A 10,954-nucleotide genomic window follows, 5' to 3' on the forward strand; every position below is an offset into this window, starting at 1 on the left:
GTTGTTAGGCATCTATTTAACCACAGCTCCCTTGCAATCAGTTTTGCCACTTACTAGCTATGGGCCTGGCCAGGTTATTTAATCTTACTATATGCTTCCATTTTACCATCTGTAAAGTGTTGACAATAAGAGTGTAATACTGGCATCCACAACTTTGGTTGTGATATATCATCTGAGATAGCCATGTACTGTGTCTGCCACACAATAAGTAGGCAGTAAATGGTAGCTATTGTTGTCATCAGCTGTCCTGGTACAATTTTGCCTTTGTGGTCTCAGTGATGCCACTTGACAGGTATGAGGATGCAGAGAGACAAGCCACCTACATGTGTGTGCTCTGTGGTGCTCGCGCATCTACGTGGCTTTTCAAAAATTCAGATATAATTCACATACCATAGAACTCACCCTCTTAGAGTGTACGCTGCAGTGGTTTTTAATGTATTCACAAAGTTGTGCAATCATCACAACTGTCTAATTCCAGAACACTTCCATCATTCCCTGAAGGAACCCCTGTCCCCTTAGCTGTCATCTCTCAAACGCACCCCAAGTTCTCGGCAACCACTAATCTGCTTTCTGTCTGTATGGATTTGCCTGTTCCAGATATTTCATATGCATAGGGTCATAACAATAGATGGCTGTACACGGGCTTTAGCCTGTGTGTTTCCCTGAAGAGTAAAGCCGCACCCTTTTGCAGGAAACAAATTCCAACGGGGAAGATGAGGGAGGCCCTAAGTAGGAAGTAGGAGGATAGCGTGGGCCAAGGCTAACCTCAGAGGGAAAAAACAGGTATGGGTTCTAGCGGCCAAGTTGAGTAGCTGGGAAGGTCGAGGGGCTACAAACCGTGAATATAAAATACAACTATGCTAATTCCTGTGGATTTTTCCCATCCCAGCCTTCAAAAACAGGGTTTCAAATGGCCATCTGTGGGTTCCCCTGGAAACTGGTTAAAAATACAGGGCCTGAGCGCTTCCTCAGGTCCACTGAATCAGCACCTCCAGGGTGGGGGGAGGGGTTAGGATCTGTTAGAGACTCTGCCAGGCAGTGGGTGCGGAAATCACTGAGTTACAGGGGACATGCTTGTATGACACTGAACTGCGTAGTCATGTGCCATCTTCAAGGACGGGACTCAGTTGTGTTGATTCTCTTCTGAAGTATTCATGTCTGATCTTCCTAATGGGTTGTTTACAATGAGGCCTTACTTTGCTTTGTCCATCTCAGCCCTGGGCATGAAGTAGGGGCTCAGCGCCTGGTGGAAGACTGGTTACACAGGACCCTGAGGGTATTGCTGGGATGTTGCCAGCCACAAAGTCACTAAGGTCAACAGGCCCTGAGAGGAGATCTTTCTTGTGCATTTTAAGCATTCTTTGTTGGAGGCTCTGGTGTTTGCCTTCAGGGCTGTGACTTGTGACCCAATGACCAGAGCCCTTTGATCTTTAGGCTCTGGTGGATGCCCCCAGAGCAGTCCCTCAGGGGGATCTTCCAGCTGGCTTGGAGGTGCTGATAGGAGAGGAGTAACAGGTGAAGCAGGTAGGGGTGGTTCCTACAACTCACTGATCAGAATCCCTCAGGGAACAAGCTCACATTCCTGTGTCTCCCCTGAGGCCCTGAACCAGACTCTTGTTCAGGAAGGGGAAACCACTACTCAGATATGACCCAAATACTGCTCTAGACCTCGCAGGACACGCTCCTCCTGCCTGGGTCAGCAGCAAAGACAAGGAGTTGTGCTCCTGGGGATTTACTTGGGCCGGGCTGTCGACTGGGGTTCAGGAGACCTGGGCTTTCAGAAGGTTCCTGTGTGACACTGGGGAAGCCACTCCCTTTTTAGTTTCCTTCTTTGTGAAGCGAAGGATTTGGACCGGGGTTTAACTGCCGGAATGCAGACATGGTCATTGATATCTGCAGGCGCCTTCTCTATTGGTTCACCCGTCAGTTCTAGAGGGCCCTGCTCTTTGTGTGCTCTGAGGATACAGCTGCTATCCCAGGCCCAGGTTAGCAGCTAGCTGTTCAGTGTCTTTGGAGGCAAAGTTGCTGACGCCCACTGTTTGGAGGTTTGTTGGTTTGTGTGGAATTGTGAATGCCTCCTCTTTCCTTGCTCACTTGGCTCCTCCTCTCCTTCCCATATTCCAGAGTTTCATATATACAGCTCCATTTTTAAATTGCAAATATCCTGTAAGAATGTTAAAACCACCAATCGTTAATACTCTAGGATTTGAGTAAATCTAGCTTTTGGGAGACTTTATGTTTAACTAGCATTCTGAATTAAAGACATTTGAGCCCTGGCTGGTTTAGCTCAGTGGACTGAGCATGAGCTGCAAGTCAGGGGGTCACGGGTTTGATTCCTGGTCTAGGCACATGCCTGGGTTGCGGGCCAGGTCCCTGGTGGGGAGTGCATGAGAGGCAACCACACATTGATGTTTCTTTCCCTCTCATTTTCCCTTCCCCTCTCTCTCTAAAAAAAAAAAGGGTGGATAACAGCACATGCACACTGGGTTCTTAGAGCCCCGGGGAAAGGTCAGGGGGGCACAGCAAGGAAGTCATGGATTTGGTGGCATTGCCCAGTCCCTTGGCAATGGTGCTATAAAGCATCTGCTTAAAGCATCATCTCCCATGATGCCTAAAGCATCTCCCATGATGCTTTAGGCAGAAATACCCTAAACTAATAATGCTTCATCTGGACTATCTTATAATTCTGAATTACTTGTTAGTGACTCCAGAAAACAATCATTTTGGTTGCCCAGGAACTGGGTAAGGCTCGGGTCACTGTGCTTTTAACTTTGCATGGGATCTTAAATCCATGTTTATCCCCCAATATAATTATTTATTTAGTTAGTTCCTACTGAGGTCACAAAATCAAAACTCCATTCAGGTTGGTCCTTGAAACACTGTGAGAAAGCAGTGGCTGTTTTTGGGTTCTTTTTCCTTTTTCCCGAGTATGTGCCTCTCTAGCCTCCTCATTCTACGTCTTTTCTGCATGCACACTTACTTGTATTTAATTGCAGTTATATTTCTTTCGTCTTCCTTTGGTACAGAAAAACAAACAAAGGAATGGAGACCTCCTCAGGCGTACTTTGTGCGTTCCTGTAGTCTCTGCTGCATTGTCTGGAAAACCACAGACTTCATGTAGATGCCAATGAATCCGTCATCGGGTTTTGTTTAAGCCGTGCATTTACCCAGATCCTCACTTGAGCCATGGCTTAACTTTTTAATCTCTGATTTATAATTTTACAGTTGCTGAGACACAAGGAAAACCCACTCCTTTGGAGGAGCATGGCCTTTTTCTATATTGCTTCCCACCGCTGCCAGCGAGCTTCTTGAACCCTGGTCCTTGGACACCCTCAGCAAGAAGAGCATGTGGATGGGCTACCTACCCCTGAGAAAAGAGGACCCCCAGTTGCAGTTTCTAACTAGATGGCCTTCTTCATTCCAAGTGATGGCTGCCATCAGGGTCAGATTAAAGACAGACTGACTGGACAGCTGCTTGGAGGACTAACCAAGAGGGGCACCGAAATGTCCCCAGTGTGCCAACACATCCGTGGAAACTGAAGGAGACGGAAAAGAACACCGGCACTTCTCTTAGGGACAATTCTGTGTGGGGCTGGAAGGAATGGTTTGACAAATTCCTTAGGGGTGGAAGGTAGGGAGTAATAAGAAGATTGAGGAGAATGGGGGTGTTTTACTGAGGGGTCCTGTTTTTCCTACTGGGATGTAAACACTGGGAGCCCCGGCCGGATTGTGTGTAACCATGGATGGTAAGCAGACTGCCCTAGTCATCCCCCTGCTTGCCTTTTCCTCATGCAGAGCTCAGTGTGTGCTCTAGTGCCAAGATCCGGCAAGTAGTGGTTTGAAGGAGACACCAATTTATGGCCTGCACACCTCTGCTCTGTACTCTAGGTTGAAGACAGAGTCATAAACTCTTTATCTTTCAGTTCTAGGATGTTAGCCTTGGGTGTGTTTTCATTGCCTTGGGGGCGAGGGTTGTTAATAGAGAAGGTCAAGTCAACTGGAGCTTAAACTCTTTGCCAGTGGGTCAGCTGATCAGACCCTGTGCTGGGTTAATTAGATCAATGGAGACAGCAGGTGGAATTTGGATCTTTAAAAATATTTGACTAATGGGTGATATTACTGGCTATTTGTAAATGAGGACATCGAGGAATGTTCTTGGAATCATGAACTATGGAACTGATGGTCAAGTTCAGTAATTCGACAAATAGTTAAATACCAGCCGGACACTGTGAAGACCTAGCAGCAAGATAGACATGCTACTTCCCTCATGGAGCTTACATCTTCATTTTCTCTGCTTGACATGAAGAACAGTGGCCACAGCAAACAAGTGACCACAAAGATATTTCCAATCCCAGGATTCCAATTAATGAAGTGATTCCTATGTCCTTAATCATGCCTAGTAGCCATGCTATTATAAGTCTGTGTTCTATAAATGCTCTGTGAACCAGTGTGACTGTCTCCCTAGCAAGCTGTATAAGGTCCCATGGTGTGAGGGAAAGGGGCAAGTGTCAGGAAGGTCCCTCGGGAGGGAGATATTAAGTGACTTGGGTCAGGAAATAAGAAGGGGTAGAATTCAGGGACAAGCCATTGCTTTTATTCTATGTAGGAAAACTGCAGTGTGAGAAATGCTGGGCTGGAAAATGAGAGACCCGGGTCTTAGTCTTTATTCTGTTACTAACAAGGTTTGTGGCTGTGGGCGAGTCACATCACCTTCCAGTTGGAGGCTTCTTGGGTGACTCCAAGACCCCTTCTAGCTCCAAACATGTTAACCCCAGGCTCCAGACTACTGGACAGCTGGCCAGTGTCTGCCTTTCCTATTCCTAAGCTGTCAGGTCAACTAGATCCTCAATAGTCACTTGACTATCTTTTCTTATTTTTGGAGGGGTGTTTATCAACCTTGCAGGATACAATGAGTCTGCCTTTCTCCTTTGGAGTTGAGAAAATTCTAGAAGCATACCCTGTAGAGCCCATGGGGGTGCATTCCCTCCTTTTTATCATTTTTTCTATCCTTGCTTTTCCTCTTCCCCTTTCCTTCCTCCCATTTCTACAGAGCATCTACCATGTGCTGTGTACCAGGTGTGTGATAGGTTCAGAGGTCCGAGGTAAACCTGACATTTCCCCATACTCCAGAAGCTTTCATAGGAGAGGGGACAAAACCCTTCTTCCTTTCATTTTGCTGGCTTTTCTTTTGGTGAGAATCAGCCATGTCCCAGGGGACAGTGCTGGTGGTGCTCCCGAGGTAACGAGCTGCAGGCAGGTGTCCCACTCCGCACAAGTGATTTTGAGGTGCCTTGGTTCACACTGAGGCCCAGGGTCACCATGAAGAGATCTGTGTCCAGATATAAGGAAGAGACAACCTGTTGCTTCTTGGGACACAACTATAGAGGGACAGTCTTCTACACAGTGACAGCCACCCCCTACAGTGACAGCCACTGACAGGGGTGTCCAACCCATGGCCCATGGGCCACATGCAGCCCAGATGGCTGTGAATGTGGCCCAACACAAAATCTTAAATTTACTTAAAACCTTTTTTTTTGCTCATTAGTTTTTGTTAGTGTTTGTGTATTTAATGTGTGGCCCAAGAGAACTCTTCTTCTTCCATTGTGGCCCAGAGACACTAAAAGTTTGGACACCCCTGGATCTCTTATAACCCATCTCTGCCCAGGTAGGGAGAATCTAGGGAATCACTTCCTAAACCTAAAAAGAAAAAAACACCCTCTCAATAAATAAATAAACACCTTTCATGTGTCCTGTGCTCATATCTCCACTATGGCTGGTAGCCTCTTTAAAAAGGAGAAGAAAAAGCACTAGTCAGACAAAAAGATACTGCTATCAATTCTCACCTTGGTGTGAATCCTGTATAAGTGACCTCTGCTCATCTTTGTTCCTTCCATCAGTAGCAACTCTCCTTGATAGTGTCTCCAAGTGCAGCAAATATGTTATGGAAGAATACATTTCTAAAATCTCATAACCAGAATTCCTGACACAAATGAGAATTTTACCCTTGGTGATGGTCTTAGGGACTTCAATGTCTGGCTTAAATGGTCAAATTAATTCCTTTTGACCCTCAATTTTGCTTTCCATTGGAGGTTAAGGAATGTACGGACACCTCCAGTTAATGCCTATACTCTTCATAGCAAGACCTTTAATTTTCTCTTTTCCCTTCACTTTGTGTACATGCACAGCATTAATACATGGATTGATTAATGCTTCATCTCTTCTCCTTGTCCTGACTTTCCCTCTTGTAAACGTGCTAAAAGTAGTGTAAAGTTCACAAGATCAGATGGCTGACAGGACTTAGAAGACACACAAAGGGCCTTGACACTCAAATAAATGGGAAATCGACCCTAGAATAATTGACAGCATATTCAAATACCTTGGTGCAGTGTTTGGCCGCTTAAGCGGAAGCGGTATCAGTAAATCTGTATGACCCCAAACATTGCAATGGAAGGGAACTTTTATTTTCTTACATGTTGCAGGAGCTGTAGCAGAAAAGAGAACATTCTGTCAAGTGCCTTGCATTCTTCAATATCGGACATTGGTCATTGTGAAGACAAAAAGCATGGATGACGGACTGGTCTTGCCACCTCTGATATTCAAGTGCAGTAGGTCCAGCCATTGACTCTAGGGCAACTTACATTTGTTTTCTCTGTCCCTCTTGTGGGAAAACAAAAATCTTATTTTTCAAGCAATTAAAACTCTCCTGCTTCAGTTCAGATGAAAGAATGAGGAGTCCTGTCTCCTTGTATATAATTGCATCTTTCTTGATGATTGACAGAAAACTGATAAACTAAGACATCTCTGAATGAGGGTTGGATGTGCTCTCTTGGTGGCCCCACTGCTAATTTGTTTGAGTATTTTGCAGGATTTCTTACTCTGTAATGGAAAGGTTTATTAAATATGAGGGTGCAAAGCTTTCTGAATGCTAATGTACTTATTTGCCAAAATTTAAGTGTTCTTTCTTGTCAGTGAATGCCTGTCTCACTTAACAGGATCCAAATTGAATAATGAACAAAATTAGACTGTATCATACCCTCAAGACAAATCATGTGTGAATTGTAATAGTGAGGGGGAAAGGGATCACGTTTTAGAAAAAAAAAAAGTAGAAAAAGGGCCACATATGAAAGGATTCACTCAGAGAAACCTGGTTCTTTTCAAAGAAACCTAGTAGTTCAATGAGTAGGCTTTCCCACTGCACAAGTGATTTATAACTTTGGATCTATAACCAGCTTGGAATAAAAGCACAGTCATAATCCTATGGAAATGAATGTTAGCTTTCAGTGGTTGTAATTCACTAACCTTTTTCTGATGTAAGACATCATATATCTGTGATGGAACAGGAAAATCAAGTTTGAAATATGAACACAGATCTCCAGAGAAGGACAATAGACAGATAGTTAGAGTCTGAGAAATTGCCCTAGTTTTTCCCTGTAAGCATGGAGCAATAATGATGTCCCTTGGTCAGCGTGTTTACTTCCATTGCCTTGGTGTTCTCACTAGTAGAGTTGATACTCATGATGCCTATCCTTTGCAAGAATCTTGACACCAACATTTCCTTTGCCCACAATGGAGGGTACTGCGGGAACCACCCTCTTGACCAGGAAGGTAGGCTGAGAGAAGTGTGGCAACCACACAAACTGCTGAACTTGGTCAGGGCCAGAAAAAGAGTGTGAGAGTTGCGTAGAATAGAGCGACGGTGGGCAAGTGAGGGAGAACCCCAGCCTGAGACTATGCAAAGATGGGAGTTGGCCCCATCATACACTTCGAATAGGAAGGTGTCACTCGAAAAAAGATGAGGTGAGGAAGTATCCTAAAGCAGACAAAATAAAGAAAAGTGAGAATGTCTCCAGAGTTTGCTAAAATTAATTATCCTGAGGTTTCAGGAGTAGGAAAGAAAAATTTGAAAAAGAAAGAAAGAAAGAAAGAAAGAAAGAAAGAAAGAAAGAAAGAAGGTCCCAAGGCCTGTGAAGTTTTGAAAACAAAGCACAAACAAAAAATTTTAAAAACCACAATCATGCTCTTCTAGGAAAAGAGGATGGGTGTTACCAGGAAGTTTGAAGACAGCAAGATTTGCATTTAAGGCTTTACTTTCAGTCTCTGAGGGAAATGGTTTATATGATATAAATCCATAGGCATTAATATGTTTTTTTGGCCATGACACCAGACTTCAGCTGCTAACAGGACAAAGAATGGCCAATGTTTTTCAGGTGTACACCAACCAACTGCGCAGTCTTTTGCTTGAGATTTGAATTATCCTCAATTAACTAGAAATGAAGAGACCTAGTATGTTTGATGGACTCTGTGGGAAGGCTTAACAATTATGAAACTAGATTTCCCTCTTGGAATGAAAATTTTATATTAAAAATTAAGTAAATAAATAGGATTCATCTCTACCACTTGAAATCATGATCTACACCTTCAGGAAAAAAGAACTTGGGGCTGGAAAGTGGAAGAAGAGGGGAAGCAGATGACTCGTGGGTGGGGGAGCAAGGAGGGGAAAATAATGCTGTAAACCAAATGAGACTACACAATTTGTGAGAAAGTTAAATGAACAATACGTTTGGAAGGATGAAGAGAGTAATAAGGAATATGAGATAAGACATATAAAAGTAGGAAATTACTAGGGAAAGTGAGGATAAATGATGAATTACATGGGAGAGGATTAAGGCAAGGAAGGTAGGGGGTAGTGGGGATGGAAAGCAAAATGTGACTAACACCTATAAGAGGCAGGGTTGGACTCCCACCAGCATGCCCCCGCCCTCGGAGAATGCGCACAACCTGGAGATAAAGGAGGACAAGAGGAAAGGAGCTCATGGTTAACGCGAAATTGTGGGGACGACAGAGGAAGCAGTGAGTATCATTAGTCCTCGGGAACGGAAGCATTTCTAGAGAAATGCTGTAGTCCGTGTTCTGCATCTGTGAATAAAACTGTCTTCATCTCCCTTTTACGAAAGGTTGAATTCTAAAATGAACACTAGGAAAGGAAAGAAATCTGAGCATTATCAGGGGAAGCTGAAGAAGAGTTTGCATCTAGAACCACTGACGTGGGGACTAAGCAAGCACAGCTGATCCCAGCCTTTCTATGAAAACTTTGAAATTCAGCCTCTTACTGAAAGAACTAGAGAAAATGTATCCAAGTAGATATTTGGGCCGTGGCGAGGGGGGTAGTTTTAACTAGTAAATATTTTAGAATGTATTCCCACATTTTCCCCCTCATAAAAATAGGTGAGTTAAAAAGCTTCAGAGCGTTGCTTTAAACACTTGAATGAGAAGATTTATAGCAGTGTAACATTTTCCTTGTAGTAGAAATAATATTAATTTTTCAAGAAGATTAATGTCTGGAGCAGGTCTAAATGCCCGTGATTATCCTTTTGCTTTCTTGTGTTCATGCAGGGGAATCCTTTCAGCCAGACAGCACCAGACCCCCTTCGGAGGGAAGCTGATAAAGTAATTTAGGTGGAAAGGCCTAATGAGATAATGATGCTAAGGCCAGTTAACACCTAATAAGAACATAACCACCAGGGATGATATTGTTGCTTATTAATTATAATGATGATGTGGAGGAAAGAGACAAGGTGGCACTCATTTAGCAGAGAGCACTTGGGAGTAAAGCTGTTTTCCCAAAGGGCAAGTTGCAGTCAGTTAGAGTTAGAAGTAGGGCGACATTTAGCAGAGTTGGAGATTTATGGCCGTTGGGTTATGCTGGGACCACAGAACTGGAGGCCAAGCGGGAGGTGGCCAGGGCTAAAGTGGAGACGGCTGTGGTTGCAGGGCCGGGCCATGCATGGAGTCAGAGCCTGAGTTTGGGGGCAGTGCCCTGGCCTTAGATTCCGCCGTGGTCATTCGTGGGCAGACGGGCAGGTGTCCAGAACTGGACTGGCTATGCTTCCACTTCTCTGACCGCCCCCGCCACTCTACTTGGTCCTCTGAATCAGACGCATAGCGCGGCTCTTCAATCAGTGTTGGTGCCCTGCCCCGTTGTGGGAGCCCAGAAGATCCTTTGGTCCTGTTTTTAGAGGCACAGATCTAGCCTTCGCTTGCCGACTTGAATGCAAGGTTTCCTGGTGTTAGTCACCACCCTCGTTCTGCTCCCTGAGTTCCCTGTGGGTCTGGGCACGTCTGTGTTCACCAGGGCAGGGCCTGGGCGCTATCAGCTCGCTGTGCATACACTAGTGTCTGTGTTAGTTACATGGGCAGGAGTCGAGGATTCCAGAAAGCTTTTGGAAATTTTGTGAGTCCTCAAGGGAGGTGTGGGAGCTTGAAAACCAGGACCAGTCTGGGGAAGCAGACTGGAGGCCCAGGAAGGAATATGAAATTCACCGTCTTTTCTCTCACAGTGTGGGTCTCTCTCTGGGTCCCGGAGCCCAGGCTGTCACTCACTTGTCCCCGTGTCTTTGGTCTCCATCTCTGCGATGACAGGGATGGTTTACTATGCCTTCCTGTGCAAATTATTTTATTAGCTGGATGAGGGCCATCCCACAGGATTTGTCCTGTCTTCTGTGATGACGTCACTGACTTTGCCAGAGAAAGGAAATAACATTCTCATCATTAGGTTTTTAAAGGAAGTGTATTTTACTTTTATTAACTGTGTGGTTGGAGAGAGGCAAGAACGAACAAGCGCTGGACTGAAAGACAGAAGATACAGCTCTAGTCTGATCCTACACAAACCTGACTTGAACCTTTTGAGTAAAACCCTTACCTTTCTGAGCCTCGGTTTCCCCAACCATAAAATGAAGTGTTTTTTAAAAGTAATCTTTATGGTTTTAAAGCTCTTTACAACCTTAAAAATCTATATGTAGCCATATATGTTGGTAAGGATTCTACATTTATTAATCCTTCATGACATAAATAATTGGCAAACTCATAGGATGACAAATATTGCCTTAAATCCACGGTGCAGGGTGGACAATTAAGGTCAGGGTTACCAATGGACCAACAGCAAAACTATTATTGA

At 44.5% G+C, this 10,954-nt stretch overlaps 1 long non-coding RNA gene across 1 annotated transcript in view; it reads left to right on the forward strand.

Annotated features, from left to right (window-relative positions):
- Nucleotides 1-5,723, forward strand: part of LOC118497064 — a 37,637-nt gene extending 31,914 nt beyond the window's left edge. Inside the window, exon 2 of the long non-coding RNA XR_004899615.1 lies at nt 3,226-5,723. This is a non-coding gene — a long non-coding RNA (uncharacterized LOC118497064). The remainder of the gene's footprint in view (nt 1-3,225) is intronic.
- The last annotated feature ends 5,231 nt before the right edge of the window (nt 5,724-10,954 follow it).

Source organism: Phyllostomus discolor, chromosome 10 (assembly GCF_004126475.2).
Source record: "Phyllostomus discolor isolate MPI-MPIP mPhyDis1 chromosome 10, mPhyDis1.pri.v3, whole genome shotgun sequence".
In the NCBI taxonomy this organism is placed as follows: Eukaryota; Metazoa; Chordata; class Mammalia; order Chiroptera; family Phyllostomidae; genus Phyllostomus; species Phyllostomus discolor.